This window comes from Symphalangus syndactylus, chromosome 9 (assembly GCF_028878055.3).
Source record: "Symphalangus syndactylus isolate Jambi chromosome 9, NHGRI_mSymSyn1-v2.1_pri, whole genome shotgun sequence".
Lineage (NCBI taxonomy): Eukaryota > Metazoa > Chordata > Mammalia > Primates > Hylobatidae > Symphalangus > Symphalangus syndactylus.
Genome location: NC_072431.2, coordinates 78,382,413 through 78,388,233, shown reverse-complemented (window position 1 = coordinate 78,388,233; position 5,821 = coordinate 78,382,413). Strand labels below are relative to the sequence as shown.

General features: G+C 39.6%; 1 non-coding gene across 1 annotated transcript; it reads right to left on the bottom strand.

The window, feature by feature from the left end:
- Positions 1 to 4,433: 4,433 nt before the first annotated feature.
- On the bottom strand, positions 4,434 to 4,568 carry LOC129490886 (small nucleolar RNA SNORA31). The gene has a single exon (XR_008660360.1). It is a non-coding gene; the product is annotated as a small nucleolar RNA SNORA31 (small nucleolar RNA).
- Between the last annotated feature and the right edge of the window lie 1,253 nt (positions 4,569 to 5,821).

Sequence of the window (5,821 nt, the reverse complement as noted above, 5' to 3'; positions counted from 1 at the left end):
ATGGAGCAGCTCCCTGCTCATCTCCTTTTCCCAGGCTCATCTGTAGCATGGCCAAGCAGACTGCTGCCAGGCATCTCTTCACTACACTCCTCTTTAGAGAGCTTAGAGAAGGTTTTCCACATGTATTTACTTAACTTGAATTAGCAAAATAGGAAAATATCGAGGAACTGTGATTCTTCTTTTGTATACAAGAGATTTTCTGCTCCAAATCCTTACGTTGCAAACTCCTTCTAATTTTGTCTTTGTTGATTTAGCTTAAACATCTTCTCCTCTGTGAAGCTTTCTTTGATGTAGCTCCTCAAAATTCTTTGCCTAATAAGGAATTCTATTATTGGCACTCCTGTAGCATCCATGCATATCGACATTTATTCCAGTAAAAGTAGTGGCAATCGGTATTTGGAACTACATTTATATATCAACACTTATTCTTGGCCAGGCATGGTGGCTCATGCACGTAATGCCAGCACGTTGGGAGGCCAAGGCTGGTAGATCACCTGAGTTCAAGAGTTTAAGATCAGCCTGGGCAACAGAGCAAAACTCCATCTCTATATAGAAAAACACACACACACACACAAAAATGTGTGTGGTGTGTGCTTCTAGTCCCAGCTACTGAGACTAAAACAAGTAAAATGTTCTCATTGTGCTGATGAACAAAGGAAACATAAGAGAGGCTACCCAATTAGCAAGTGGTAGAGCCCATTTTCTTTTTTTCCAGCAAAGCATGCTACATATAGGTCTTACAGTACTGTAACTAATTGAATATGTATTATTCAATTCACAGACCGAATTTCTTGTAAAAAGAAATCATATCTTGTTAATTTACATTGTTTTCCATTCAACATGCATGGAACAGTTGCATGATATAAAATTCATAATTGCTATTCAGCTAGACAGATGTTTTCAAAGTTATAGGTTAAGTTTACATTTTGCTCATATTCTTCGCTTAGTAAAAGTTTTGTTAGTATAGAGAATGAAACAAATTTCAATACTTTCTATTTAAATGTGCTTATTCTGCATATATAGACGACGAAATTGTGATAGCGTGCTTTGATTTTATTTTTTCTTGATGGAGAGGCAACAAATTATTCACATTACATTTGTGATGTTCTTTATGTAGGTGGTTTAACCTCTATAGAACCTATGAGTACTCATGGTCTTTTTTTAGAGGACATTCAATTGCCTCTAATCAAAGCTAGTATATATTTAAATGTTAAGTAGATGTTATTTCTGATTACTGTATCTAAAGGTTTTTCCTGTCCATGGCCAAATATAACAAAGTCAAACTTAATTGAATTTTCTGAAGTTCAAAGATATCATCATCTCTAACATTTCAAGAAATTCATTAGCCCTTTCAGCCTATTCCTGTGGAATGCCTTCACACCAACAAATGTTAATTTAGCTTGTCCTTAATTTACATAATCACCACACAGCATAACACAAGTCAAGGTAAAAAAGAATGGAAGTAGAGTTATACTGGTGATGTTGTTCATGTGCTGTGATTTGAAAAATGCAAAACTGTCCCATCTGCCAAACCAAATCTCTGGCCCTGTTTTGCATTTTCTGAAGTTCAGTGTTCTACTCTTAGTAGAGGGATGTTTGACTTTCTAATCAGGACCTCCCCGGGGATACAAAATGATAAATTGAAGACAGAAGCCAGTCTAGTGGTATAGTGTATATCATTCTAGGAAGTTCTTTTTTTTTTTTGGAGACGGGGAGTCTCACTCTTGTCACCCAGTCTAGAGTGAAATGGTGCCATCTCAGCTCACTACAATCTCTGCCTCCTGGGTTCAAGTGATTCTCCTGCCTCAGCCTCCTGAGTAGCTGGGATTACAGGCGCCCACCACCATGCCTGGCTAATTTCTTGTATTTTTAATAGGGACTGGGTTTCGCCATGTTGGGCCGGCTGGTCTCGAACTCTTGACCTCGGGTGATCTGCCTGCCTTGGCCTCCCAAAGTGCTGGGATTACGTGCATGAGCCACCATGCCCGGCCGGAAGTTCTTTTTTTTTTTTTTTTTTTTTTTTTTTGAGACAGAGTCTCGCTCTGTCACCCAGGCTGGAGTGCAGTGGCGCAATCTCGGCTCACTGCAAGCTCCGCCTCCCGGGTTCACGCCATTCTCCTGCCTCAGCCTCTCCGAGTAGCTGGGACTACAGGCGCCCGCCACCACGCCCGGCTAATTTTTTGTATTTTTAGTAGAGATGGGGTTTCACCGTGGTCTCAATCTCCTGACCTCGTGATCTGCCCGCCTCGGCCTCCCAAAGTGCTGGGATTACAAGCGTGAGCCACCGCGCCCGGCCTCGGAAGTTCTTTTGTTTATAGTTCCCACATTGGTGAATTGGTTGTGAACTGTGCTGCCGTAAGCCCAACCCCAAAATGTGATTATTCACAGCCCCAAATCTCTATCCATATTACTCTATTCTCCCTGGCCTACTCCAGAGTCCATCACCATAACAACCCATAGTCTGCAATAAACAGAGACACCATCATCAAGAAAGGCAGCAGACACACCTCTACAAGATGAATGTCACCCACGATTCAGGGAGGTTTGTTCTCAGGACTCCTATGTCATTCTCTTGGAAGCTCTCAGTTTTCTGTGCTTCTTAATTCCGTGGAATCCTCCCTTGAAAATCTGCATTTGGATCAGGGCTCTCCTGAGGTCCTGCTGGCAGAGATATTGCTTAGAACCATGTGTTTTCTGCCACTTTCATCATCATCAATGAGTGAGCAAATACAAAGACAGCACAGATCATAAAAAGTAAATATAAAGAAGGAAAACAATTTTATATATATATATATATATATATATATATACACATATTTTTTTTTGAGATAGAGTCTCATTCTGCTGCCCAGACTGGAGTGCAATGACACGATATTTGCTCACTGCAACCTCCACCTCTCAAGTTCAAGCGATTCTCTTGCCTCAGCCCCCCTGAGTAGCTGGGATTACAGGCACGTGTCACCACGCCCGGCCAATTTTTGTATTTTTAGTGGAGACAGGGTTTCGCCTTCTTGGCCAGGCTGGTCTCAAAACTCCTGACCTTAAGTCATCCTCCTGCCTTGGCCTCCCAAAGTGCTGGGATTACAGGCGTGAGCAATATAATTCCTTTGCATAGTGCTTTATTCTTTTGAGTCTTCTGAATATTCCTGCAGTGAAGAAACTGGTTTATCTAATTTAGTTTCCAAAACTTACTTGAGCACTGATGAGGGAGCAAATTTTAAAATCTCTGTGCATATCTATGGAGTTATGAGATAAAAGGAAGTACAGCATATCACCAGAAATGTCACATTGAATAAAGGAACATCTCAGAGGACAAAAAGAGAAGGATGTGCTTTCTTCCTGCAAGGAGGCACGGAGGTGTCCACCCACCTTATCTCCCTCAGCGTTCAGATGGAGGTCCAGTTTGGCTCACAGCAATTCTTTTGAGTACTTCCTTTATTCAGTTCACTGAAAATCACCAATTGATATCCATTTCTCAGTACTTTATAAAGTACTGACAAACTTAAAGTTTGAGGATTTTTCTGCCAAATGCAAACTTCCCTGAGAAGAGCAGGTAGGTAGGCCCTTGTCAGAGGTTTTCCAAGGTATTGTCATATAGGGAGCTGGGCATGGCTCACAGCGTAGACTAAAGGGAGGACTATCTGGAGTATCATGTACTGCATCGTAGAGCCTCTCTGAGAGTCTGATCTATGTGTCGGTAGGGTAAGGACAGGCAGTGCCCTAGGAAGGCAAGCTAGGAGAGCAAAAGCCTCAGCTGCAGAAGCAGGGACACCAGGCACAGAATGCAGCTACTCCTCAATCTTGCCATAGGCAAGCACTGCCCGCAGGTCTCTGCAGCAGAAAGAGGTTGAGCCTTATAGTAGCACTTATTTATTGTGACATTCTGTTACTGTTCTCTGGATAAATATAGGGTTTTTGTTGCAAGAACTATTGATCCTTTCAAGCATCATAAATTCTCCCCAAGAAAAGAAACAAATCTGGGCAAATAAGCTAAGTTTTACTTTGTCTTTATAATCTAAATAATAAAAATCTATATACTTTAGAAACAAGACCACACAGAGACCCTTACTAAAAAAGCTTCTGAAAGTTATATTTTCCCGTTTTTAAAATCTTAACTGCTGCATCCAAATACTAATTAGATTGTAAGATTCTGAAAACTTCCTTGTAGCATTTTTTATCATATCTGCAACAAAATTATATATATATAATATATACATATGTGTATATATAATATATATATATGAGACAAATGTTTTTCTCAAGGAATGAGATTGCAGAGCTAAATGTCTTTTCAAAATACAACCATTACTAAAGACATATGATAACTTTTTTTCAACAGTAAATTACGGTAGTTGGGCTTTTTCTGGTTACAAGGTTATTTCTGAGTTGTGAAAATTCTCTGTCCATGTTTTTTCCTGTATTACCACGTTCTTCTCTCATATCCCCCATTCATTCTTGGTTGCCACTGAGACAAACAGAAAGCAGAAGAACACTTTTTTTTTCTCACATCTGTAATGGAAACCTTAGCAGCGGACACTAACTGCTCCAGGTCTGCCAGATAGATGGATTTACTCTCCAACTTACTGCATCTTGTGTTTTTTTTTTTTTTTATGCTACTTATCTTTTGTCACCAAATCCTGTGGTATGAAGAGAATATAATGTGTCTGTGGATATCATAAGCTTATAGTAAGCAAGGGGCCTACTGTGTGTTTCCCTTCTAGGCCCAGCAAAATATGAGCACAGAAGATGCACAAATATTTGCTGAATAAATAAATTAATGAGAAAGTTTTTTTCCCAATCAAAATATTACTCTCACAGCAGCTTGCTTTATATATTTTCTAGAAGACATCAGATCACTCAGTATGACCTATTACTCCTTTAGCTTCCTCTAATGTGTCATTATTTATTCAGTCTTTAGAGGAATTTTGAATCACCACAAATATCTGGACATTGGGGGATAAATTACAAGATTGCTAGTTTTCTCTTTATTTACTATTCTAGTAAAATACAACGTAACAGATGTATCTTATGGTGGAATGTGCATACACTCCTCTGACTGAAGAGGAAGTGACTGAGGTAATCTTTCTAAAACCATAATTGGCCAATTATTACTTAATGAAATACATATCTACAGTGTTTTCTAGTTTAGGCTCAAAATAACCAGACTTTACATTGGTCAAAATCAGAACAATTTTAACCTTGCAAAAGTTATTTCTTAAATAATCTTTTTGTATGTTTAAAAGATAAAGTCTCACAAGATATATTGAATTATAGATATTAAAACAAATATGTTTTCAAAACCCTTCACAGGAAATGTTAACCTTTTCGAAGCTAGGCCTAGAGCTATTTATTTTGCTTCACAGGAAACAGTACAGATTAGCCAAAATCATGATGCTAACATATGCTATGAGTAACTCGGATTTGAGTCTAGTTTAAGAGCATATGGTCTTTCTTTTTTCCTATCTACAAGGGGCAGGGCTACTTATCCAAAAGAAGTGCTCACCATGGTAAGTAATTGACCAACTGGTGGGCAGGATTGTGGCATCCGCCCGAGTTCCCATTAGGCAATCAATCTTGCTTTTCCTTTTCCTCACAAAGCCCATGCCACAGGCCCAAAGTTACTGGCAAGTTGCCCTGCTTGTCTCAAATAATAGGAGGAGGATAGACTTTTAATACAGAGATAACATAACTCTGAAAATGTCGCAGTGTTGTGTCAGCTGGGAAACTTTCAATTGGTGTCGTTATGCCCTTGATTCCCCACCTGTGGTGAGGTGCATGCACGACCTCTCTCCCAGAACATTAGGGGAAGCAGCGTCCGCAG